The sequence below is a fragment of the Arachis hypogaea genome, chromosome 5, assembly GCF_003086295.3.
Source record: "Arachis hypogaea cultivar Tifrunner chromosome 5, arahy.Tifrunner.gnm2.J5K5, whole genome shotgun sequence".
Taxonomy (NCBI): domain Eukaryota; kingdom Viridiplantae; phylum Streptophyta; class Magnoliopsida; order Fabales; family Fabaceae; genus Arachis; species Arachis hypogaea.
In genome coordinates, this window is record NC_092040.1 from 33016144 (window position 1) to 33027707 (window position 11564).

The 11564-nt window shown below is 34.8% G+C and overlaps 1 long non-coding RNA gene across 1 annotated transcript; it reads right to left on the bottom strand.

The window, feature by feature from the left end:
* Nucleotides 1–2740: 2740 nt before the first annotated feature.
* On the bottom strand, nucleotides 2741–11317 carry LOC112801135 (uncharacterized). Its single transcript, XR_011881980.1, has 2 exons — nucleotides 10959–11317; nucleotides 2741–2992 (listed from the first exon to the last, which is right to left on the bottom strand). It is a non-coding gene; the product is annotated as an uncharacterized lncRNA (long non-coding RNA).
* Between the last annotated feature and the right edge of the window lie 247 nt (nucleotides 11318–11564).

Here is an 11564-nt window from a genome sequence, read left to right on the forward strand (position 1 = left end):
CTGCCCTCCGTTTTCTTGATTTCTATCCCAATTTTGTAGTTTCTTCTCTCTTTTGTCTTTGTCTCCGTTATTATAAAAAATCGGATATTTTTCAGCCTACAGGCAAGAAGGATAAATTTTGCCAAAACTGTAATTGTTTTGGTCATCTACCCCCAAACTGCCCCTTTATTAAATGTCAAAATTGCAAGTTGAAATGACAAATTGGCTTCAATTGCCCAATACTGTTTTGCCATTATTGCAAGCTCTTGAGACATTTGATTACTACATGTCCTACTCTCCCACCACGTCCTAATCAAACCGAGTATCATTCTCGTTTTAACTTTTCCAAGAATGTGCCTACTTTTGCTACTACTGCTACTACTGAATCTACCCCCTCTGCTTCTCTCAACCAGTCTCTTCTTAAGCAACTTCTCTCCTTTTCTAGTAATACTCCGGCTGCTTTTTCCACTCCTTCGGGTAAATTATAAATAGTATTTTGATCATGGTTGCTTTCATCACATGTATCCTTTGTGTCATCTTTTATCATCTTCGTCTACCACTACAAATGCACCTTCTGTCAATACTGCTGATGGTTTCCTATTGCATGCAACACATAAGGGTTTTATTTCACAGTTAAATCTTATTCTCCCTAATACTTATTTTATTCCAGAATTAAAATTTAACCTTATTTCTATTGGTCAACTTGTTGATCTCGATTTTGATGTCAATTTTTCCATTTCTGGTTGTTGTGTGCAGGATTGTCGGATGGGATAAATCATCGAGACTGAGCGTAAGGTCGGAAGGTTGTTTGAACTCGAGAATCTTCATATTCCTCCTACGTCAAATCTCTGTGCCATTTCTTCTCTATCTACCCATTACTTGTGGCATCACCGTCTTGCCCACAACTCCTTAGGAAAATTGTGTCCTCTTATGTCTAAGGGTGTTTTAGGTCAAGTTAATAATGAGTCTTTTAATTGCATTTTTTATCAAACTACAAAACCACCAACTTTATGTTTTCACAATAATTCATCTCTTGCTTGCTCTCCTTTTGATCTTATCCACTTTGATGTTTGGGGCCCCGCTCCCATGGCTCTATGGGAGGGGCTCGATACTTTGTAGTTTTTATTGATGATTATTCATGCTTTACTTGGGTTTATTTGATGACTAATAATCTTGAGCTCTCTCAGATTTATATTAACTTTGCCACTATGATTAAAACTCAGTTTTTCAAGGTCATTAAAGTTTTCCAACGCGATAATGCTATGGAATACCGTGACTCCAAACTTTTAAATTTTCTTGCTAAACAAGGTACTTTGTCTGAGTTTTCTTGCCCTAGTACATCTCAACAAAATGGACAGACTGAACGCAAACATGATCACATTCTTGACTCTTTTCGTGTAATGCTTATTTCTTCTTCGTGTCCTTAGCGTACTTAGGTTGAAGCTATTTTCACTGTTGTCCATGTTATTAATAGACTTCCTTCTTTTGTTCTTGGTAGCATTACATTATTTGAGAGTCTTTATCATACCTCTCCAGATTACAGCTCTCTTCGAGTTTTTGGTTGTGTCTGTTTTGTTCTTTTTCAGCCTCATGAACATAGTAAACTTGAACCTCGGGCTCACATGCATTGTTTCCTTGGTTATGACACTGAACACAAGGGTTATTATTGTTGGGATCCTTTCTCTAGATGTATTTGTATATCTCATCATGTTGTATTCTGGGAGCATCACATATTTTCTAGGTTCTCCTTATTTGAGTCCATTCCTTCTACTCAGTCACCATTTTTCATTAACTTTAATGTTGACCCTTTTCCTAGTGATGATTCTACAAGTTCTATCTCAAGTCAACCTCTCGAGCCTCTTACTCTTGTGCCTTTTCCATCTCCCAGTGATTTCAAACCGAATGATAATCTTGCTCCTATTGTCATGCCTCCTCCTTCTAATCATTCTTCTAGGGTAAGACCTCATCATCTTCTTTATTATCATTGTTTTTTTACTATTTTTCATCACCATGAACCTAAGTCATTTCAAGAAGCCTCCACAAATCTAAATTGACAATAAGCAATGCACGAAGAAATCCAAGCATTTGAAAAAGCACACATATGGGACTTAGTTGATCCTCCTTCTAATCATGAAATTGTGGGTAGTAGATGGGTATACAAGATCAAGACTCACTCTGATGGTTCTATTGACCGTTATAAGGTACGATTAGTTGCTCAAGGATGTACGCAAGAGTATGGTATTGATTATAAAGAGATTTTTGCTCTGTTGCTTGTATCACATATGTTCGCGCTCTCTTTGCCATTGTTGTGGTTAGAAAATGATCTCTCAGTCAAATGGATAAGAAGAATGCATTTCTTAATGGAGATTTAAAAAAGAAGATCTATATGAAACCACCACTGGGATATCTTTGTCCTTCTAGCAAAGTCTATCTCTTTCGTAAGGCACTTTATGGTCTTAAAAAAATTCCTCGTGAATGGTTTAAAAAGTTCAGCACCACTATATGCAATCTTGATTTCACTTGCATCCCTTATAAGAATGCTCTCTTTATTCGTAAAAGTGGACGTTGGGGTTATTCTTCTACTTTTGTATATTAATGATATGATCATTATTGAAGATGATGTTGATAGTATCTCTAACCTTCAAGCTAATTGATCCTAATATATTCTAACAATTAAAATTAAAAATTAAATTTTAATATAATAGATAGTTAATTGATTAAACAATCTAATTTAAAGGTATTGTTTAAATATTATAACAAATAAACACTAAATATATTTTATTTCACATTATCTTAATACATTTTATTATATCAAGCTAGTTACTATTATTATTGAAGGAGCATTTTTTTAAACTTAAAGATAATTAAAGCACAACCACAAACAAAGACCATAATTAAAGCACTAAAAATCGACAAGGCGAATCACTTTCCAATCTGATCAAATTTATTTGACACCTTCTTCTATCCAATGCAGAATTTGTTCAAATTTCAACTCTTCTCTTCGAGAGGGTATCTATAACAAAAAATAAATAAAAGATAGAGGTAAACAAAATTATTGAAAAATAATTATTTTCTAGATTTCTCTAATCATAATAGACTAACGATAGTGGTAATAATGATATAGTGATTCAAAGTTTAATTACATAAAACATGCCTTTTTGACTAACATTAATTTTTTTTTCAAATTTATTATCAAAATATCACTATTTTAAAATTAATTACTTAAATATCATTTTTTATTAAGGTGATAATTGATTTGGTATTGTATTCTTAATTATAATTAATTTATTGTATTATAAAAATAGTAACATCTAGGTAATTAATTTTAAAAGAGTGACATCTCAGTATGTGAAAATAGTGAGGGAGAGGCTGCACTCTTATCAACCTCTATTGTGCAAGTCTGAGTTCAGAGAAAAAGAAAACAAGAAAGAGAAAAGATGAACCAGCCAGAGAGAAGGGAGGAAGAAGAAGAGGGAGAGTGGAAGGAAAAAGTTGAATCATGTACTCATTGATTCTCTATAGAAAATTACTAACTGTAATACACTGTACAATTGTTGTATTTGTAGAATAGAAGTAATAATGATAACTAATTCACTAATTATCTAACGCTTTTGTCTAACCATCTAACAACTTCCTAGTTAATTACAGCAATCATAAATACCAACTTGCAGTCACAATTACTCAAGTTGCATCCTCCCTTAAACTAGGATTATGGATGTCTAAAAGACCTAGTCTAGAAACATTCACAGTAAAGGGACTTGCAGCCAAGGCTTTGGTTAAGAAATCAGTGAGTTGATTACTAGACGAAATTGGCATCAGATGATTAAGACCTAATAAATGTTGGTTTCGAGAAATGTGACAATTAACCTTTATATGCCTTGTGCATTCATGAAATATGGGATTAGTAGTAAGGTGGATGGAAGAACGATTATCACAATAAAGGGTGATGGGTTCAGTTAATGGCATGCTAAGATCTTTCATCACAAAGGACAGCCATTGAGCTTGGCATATGGCAACAGCTAAGGCTTTGTATTCTGCTTCCGAGGATGACCTAGCTACAGTACTTTGCTTCTTGCTCTTCTAACTGATTAAAGAATTTTCAAGATAGAAACAATGTCCTGTGATGGATCGTTGAGTGTCCGTACATGTAGCCCAATCGGCATCTTAGAATCCTGTTAGCTTCAAATCATTGACTGCTGAAAAGAAAACTCCCAAGGAAGGACACCCCTATGAGCTGCGTGCATGTGAAAATCAGTGGGACAGTCAAGGAACTAGCTCAATCTCCCAATAGCGTAGGAGATATCAGGGTGTGTGTTTATGAGATAGAGAAGCCGACCAATTAACTGATGATAAGGAGTGTAATCCTGCAGTGAAGTGCCAATTTGCTTTGATAACTTTGAAGCATAAATGTAATTCATTAGAGTACTAACCAGCTTACAACTGAAGTAACCAAAGTCCTTGATAATGTCTAGTGCATATTTTCGTTGGTAGAGATGAATACATTTAGAATTTCTTGCCACTTTCATCCCCAAAAAGTATTTTAAATCACCAAGATCCTTGATTTTGAATTTGTTGTCCAACACTTGCTTGACATGATCAATTTCTGCTAGGTCATCTCTAGTTAAAACCAAATCATCAACATAAACCATGATGATTGTAATGCCATGAGGAGTGATCTTTGAATACAGGGAGTGATCTGGTTCGGATTTGACAAAACCAGCAGCAGTGAATGTCTTTGTGAGCTACAAATTTCACTGACGGCTAGCTTGCTTTAATCCGTACAACGACTTTTGTAGCTTGCAAATAGAGGATGAATCAAGATCAGTCCTATCTAATCCTAGAGGTAACTTCATGTACACTTTTTTGTGCAAATCTCCATGGAGGAACATTGTATTAATGTCCAGTTGCTTAATATGCCATAGTTTGCCTGTAGCTAAAGCCAAAACTATGTGCAATTTGGTCATCCTAACAACCGGACTGAAAGTGTCTATAAAATCCACTCCTTCAACTTGAGTAAATCCTTTCACCATAAGCCTTGCCTTGTAACGTTCAATGGTTCCATCCGGATTGAATTTTACTCGAAAGACCCACTTGCAACCAATCGTCCTCTTGCCAGCTGGGATTTTTGTTATACACCAAGTTTGATTCTGCCTTAATACCTCAAGTTAGCTGTTAATAACTTCTCTCCAGCAAGAATGAACAGCAGCTTCCTCATAGGTGCGAGGCACAATGGTATTGTCAATGGCTAAAGAAAGGACTTTGTGTTTTGAACCTAGTGCTTCATATGATATGAACTGTGAGATAGGATACCTACAAAGAGTATTAACAGTAGACTTCACACTGAAAATGTCATAATGATAGTCCATTAAATGTGTTGTCTAATTCGGGTTAACTTTCTTATTCCAATGGAAGGTGTAGATGATGGAATATGAAATTTTTTTCTAATACATGAGATGATGAATGCATGGCAGTGTCCTCTCTTAGTTGAGGAAGTGAGAATAATGCAGATGATGTGATATGATTGTGAGTAGTGTTGTTAGCATGCTCTTCATTTACGGTAGATGGATACTAAAAATGATTTGTATTATCTACAAAGGAATCAAAATGATGTGCATGTTGATGTGACTTGGGTGTTAAATCTACTTGTCCCAATGTAGAATTTTTAGTTTTATTGTATGAAGAAAATCTTCATAGAATATAACATTCCTAGAAGTAAAGATATTCTTGGAGTTCAAGTTAAACATGGTATAACCCTTGGTACCTTCCCTGAAACCCAAGAATATACATTTGCGGGCCCGAGGATCAAGCTTGGTTTTGCCATGAACAAAAGTAGAGGCATAAGCCAAGCACCCAAAAATCTTTAAATTGGACAAAGTAGGCAAAGTTCCAAAAATGATTTCAAAAGGCACTTTATTTTTAAGAAAATGACTAGATTGAATAATAATCAAGTGGATAGCATATTTAACAGTATATGTCCAAAAATATTTTGTCAAAGAAGAGTGAAAAATCAAGGCTCGTTCAGTTTTTAGTATGTACTGGTGTTTGCATTCTGCAATGCCATTTTGCTGTGGGGTCTCCACACAAGAAGTGTGGTGCAAAATGCCATTGGAAGCATAAAAGGATTTCAAAGCAAACTCAGGGCCATTATCAGAGTGGAAGCATTTAACTATTTTGTCAAATTGAGTTTGTACATATCTAATAAAATGTATAATATGATCAGAAGTTTCAGACTTATGATGCATGCAATGAATCCATGTATATCTACTTTTATCATCAACTATTGTGAGAAAATACTTTTCACCATTAAAGGAAGGGGTTGAAACAGGTTCTCAAATATCCACATGAACTAAATTGAAGCAATGAGCAGATTCAGTTACACGATAAGAAAAAGGTAATCTCTTCTGTTTAGCTAAATGACAAGAATTACATGGATGTATGTGTGCAGCACAATCAATCGTAGGATATATTTTGTGCATTATTTCTTACCTGTGCTGTAGAACATGACCTAATGGTGAATGCCAAAGTGTATCCACCGTATTAACTATAGCAGCAAAATTTCCCAAAATGGCAGTAGCTGCATGATGAGCGGATAATTTATACGCTTTTTGGCATTGTTTTTAGTATGTTTTTAGTATGTTTTAATTAGTTTTTATTATATTTTTATTAGTTTTTATTTAAAATTCACTTTTCTGGACTTTACTATGAGTTTCTGTATTTTTCTGTGATTTCAGGTATTTTCTGGCTGAAATTGAGGGACCTGAGCAAAAATCTAATTCAGAGGCTGAAAAGGACTGCAGATGCTGTTGGATTCTGACCTCCCTGCACTCGAAGTAGATTTTCTGGAGTTACAGAAGCCCAATTGGCGCGCTCTCAATTGCGTTGGAAAGTAGACATCCTGGGCTTTTTAGCAATATATAATAGTCCATACTTTGCCCAAGAATTGATGGCCCAAATCGGCGTTTCAAATCAGCTTCAGAATTCCCGGCGTTAAACGCCGGAACTGGCACAAAAATGGGAGTTAAACGCCAAAACTGGCACAAAAGCTGGCGTTTTAACTCCAGGAAAAGTCTCTACACATGAAAGCTTCAATGTTCAGCCCAAGCACACACCAAGTGGACCCCGGAAGTGGATTTTTACGTTATTTACTCATTCTTGTAAACCCTAGGTCACTAGTTCACCATAAATAGGACTTTTTGCTATTGTATCTGTATCTCATGACACATTACACGTTTCTTATTGTATATTCTACAACATGAGTCTCTAAACCCCATGGTTGGGGGTGAGGAGCTCTGCTGTGTCTTGATGGGTTAATGCAATTACTACTGTTTTTCATTCAATTACGCTTGCTTCTATTCTAAGATATCACTTGTTCCTCAACTTGATGAATGTGATGATCTGTGACACTCATCATCATTCTTACCTATGAACGTGTGTCTGACAACCACCTCCGTTCTACTTTAGATTGAGTGAATATCTCTTGGATTCCTTAATCAGAATCTTCGTGGTATAAACTAGAATTGATGGCAGCATTCAAGAGAATCCGGAAGGTCTAAACCTTGTCTGTGGTATTCTGAGTAGGATTCAAGGATTGAATGACTGTGACGAGCTTCAAACTCCTGAGGGCTGGGCGTTAGTGACAGACACAAAAGAATCAATGGATTCTATTCCAACCTGATTGAGAACCGACAGATGATTAGCCGTGCTGTGACAGAGCGCGTTGAACATTTTCACTGAGAGGATGGGAGGTAGCCATTGACAACAGTGAAACCCTACATACAGCTTGCCATGGAAGGAGCCTTGCGTGCATGAAGAAGAAGACAGTAGAAAAGCAGAGATTCAGAAGATAGAGCATCTCTAAAACCTCAACCTGTTCCCCATTACTGCAAAACACAAGTATTTATTTCATGTTCTTTTACTTTTCACAATTAAACCTGAGAATTATTGATATCCTGACTAAGAGTTACAAGATAACCATAGCTTGCTTCAAGCCAACAATCTCCATGGGATCGACCCTTACTCATGTAAGGTATTACTTGGACGACCGAGTGCACTTACTGGTTAGTTGTGCGGAATTACAAAAGTGTGATTGCAATTTCGTGCACCACTGCAACCACAAAATCATGAGGTAATTTGCTACCTATGTGGGTAAAAGTGCCAACAATTGGTTTACTATCCATTGTATACAAGTCATTTGCATATTTAGCTACTTCAATCCTCTTCAAAATAGCTTGGTCCTGGATCTCACAGAGTGTATCATTAATGAGTATTTGACATTTTAAATTTTTGGTCAATTTGGACACAGAAATTAGTTTGAAGTCAAAAGTAGGAATAAAAAGTACATTTGTAATGTGTAATTAATTAGAAAATCGAATGGTACTAACAATGCTAGTAATTGTTTGAGTACCATCCGGCATTCTAACAATTATAGGGGGAATAGAATGGTGTGACCCAAAGGGTGAATTTCACAGCAACAAAAGAGGAAATTATGGTGCTATATTTTAAAATGACAATTCTACTTTGACTCATTGGAGAAGTGTGTGGGAGAAGTTGTGTCTGAGGTGCAGTATAAGGTTGTGAATGAGCATCCTAACCTTGGAGGAGATTGAGTATAACTTTCTTTTGAATTTGAGTGAGATCAAGTCTTGATGCTTCACTAGCTTCCTTTTGGCAAGTAGTGCTTAGATTGCTTTGGCCGAGCTCATCAGTGACCTTCTCAGCCTATGAATTAATTGCCATGTAATTAACACTACCATCTACCTTTGGCGTAAATGAGGTTGGTACCCATGTTTCTTGTATCATACCTCCATAGTATAACCGGTGTGAGCACAAAGGGTGCATTGAGACCAATTACCCTTACCATAACCTCTACCTTTTCTCTTTGTTTTTGTCATCAAAGGATTGAGTCTTTGTGGCAGTTTTGTTGAAGAACACCTTAGATTCTGGTACATTGCCAAATGGCCGCTCTTGTTGACTCAGCATGAAAAAAGCAGTATCCAAATCAGACATAGGATTCATCAGCATCAATTGTGACCGCACTGAAAATTATTGGTCATTGAGCCCTCGCAAGAATCGTGTGGTATAATTCTCATGTCTGTACTGGCGTATTACCTCCAATCCACAAGAACACACCAAATCGTAGTCTCGGCAATGAGGAATTGGCCTGAAATTTCCAAAATCCTCCCAAATTGACTTCATTTTCGTATAGTAAGAGGTGACGTCTAGATCTCCTTACTTCATGGCAAATAAATCCTCCTGTAATTCAGCTATCTTATATTTGTCACTTTGATAATATCGATGTTTCAAATATCTCCATAGATCCGAAGCTATATTGTTCCAGCTTACGCTATTGGAAATATCGGGGCTCAAAGATAAATTAATCCAAGAAACTAATTAGGTAATTCACCGTTTCCAAGCATCAAACAAAAGATCATTCTCATGTGGTCGAGGCAACGAACCATCAACAAACTTTAATTTGTTCTTTCCTTCTAAAATTCACAACATTGTTCTACTCTACGGACCATAATTATTAGGAGTAAGAACAATTAGAATGAGAGGTGTACCAATGTTTTCACTTGGGTGAATATAATACTGACTCGTTGGATCTTGCGTCAGATTGATGTGAGTTTTCACCATCTGATCCTGAGACACAGCAATTTGATTCAAAAAATTTTAATAGACTGTGCATCCATCATTGGAGTAAGCGCTCCTTGATTATCAGCCATTAGAGGTTGAGAGAAGAACAACGATTGATTGAGGTCATTAAAGCAGCACTGTTCCTTGAAGTACTCACACAAAAAAGAAAAAAATCAACGAATCTCTTGCAAAATCAGATCCGGAGGCTTCTGAACTCAGTCTCGTTGATCGGAGATTCACCTCTCCTCCACGCTCAACGCACCATATGAAATAGCGAGGGAGGGCTGCACTCTCATTAAGCTCTATTGTGCAAGTCTGAGTTCAAAAAAGAAAAAAGCAAAGAAAAGAAAAGATGAACTAGACAGAGAGAAGGAAGAAAAAAGAAGAGAGAGAGAGTGAAAAGATAAATGTAAATCATGCATTCATCGATTTTCTATAGAAAATTACTAACCGTAATACACTGTACAATTAATATATTTGTAGAATAGAAGTAATAATAATAACTAGTTCACTAATTATCTAACACTTTTGTCTAATAATCTAACAACTTCCTAGCTAATTACAGCAAGTATGAATACCAACTTGTAGTCACAATTACTCAAATTATACAGTATTAAGATTTGAAAAGGACTATGCATGATAAAATCGTAAAAGGCTCATAAAATATAGAAATAAACCAAAATAAAATATCCAAGTACAACTAGAAAAATAAGAACCAAACAAAAATTTTAAAATACTTATATTATTTCATTTTATCAAGATTATATTTAGTTACTATAATTTTCTTAAATATCTCTTTAAAAAACTTGTTTTTTCCGTTACATGATAAAAATTTAGATTTTTTTAATAGTTAATTACTCTTTCAGAATTTAGATAAGAGTAAAGAATCTCTCGCATCAGAAACTCAAATTAATTTAAACCCAAAATTACATAATAAAGATCATATCAAGATTGTGTTTTCAAAATATTAATGCATACTTTTCTTTACATTTGATTGTAGTTAGCTATTATGATCTGATAGATATTATAATAAAAGTGTTGAAACATTAATTGAAATAAGTTATAACATAGTAAAGACAAACGGTCTATGTATTGTGCATCCAAAATCAACATTGTAGATTGCTTCTCGCAATTTTTTTTTCCATTGCGCAACTTTTAAAAAACAACTAGATCATTTAAATTCAAAAATAATTGAAGTATATACACAACAGAAAAATAAAGATTGTAACCAAAGTAATATTTAAAATATTTATTTCGTCAATTGTTAGGAGCATCTTCAGAGAGAGAGATATTCTTACCCTATATATTTAGCATAAAGTGTTAGAGAGAGAGAGAGAGATTCTTACCCTATATATTTAGCATAAAGTGTTCTGATGCATAATTTCCTATCTTTTTTCTCCGAATAACGGCTATTGCATTCAGCGACAATACATTCTATAATGCATTTTTTTCTCATTTTTTGATTAGTTTCATAGCGAATTTTACATTTCCTGAGACATTCTTCTAGTTGTCCAGATGCAATATGATAAAATGTTGTCCAATGTTTTTCACTAATGGCTTTTTGGGATTCAGGATTGACAGAACAAATAGCTACTCCAATTACCAATACTATAATTACATGTACTATACTGTCTCTAGCCATAAATCCTCTCTCTCTCTCTCTCGTACTTAAGGTTACAATAGACCAAAATTTATATAAACTTAAAATCTTTTTTTAATATTATTATTCGATATGATTCTAAAATTCGAATATTATTTGCTTAATTCGTGTTCTTTCTTCATAGCAAGAGCTACAAATTATTAAAATAAATAAAACAATCAATTCTTATTGTGGCAAACTATTATTTTTTAGTAGGACACCGGAAAAAAAGTATTGTTTACTAGAGTTTTTTATTTCAGTTAACATTTAGGTCTAGTTTGAGTAAATAGTTTAATTAATTTTTTTAAAAAAT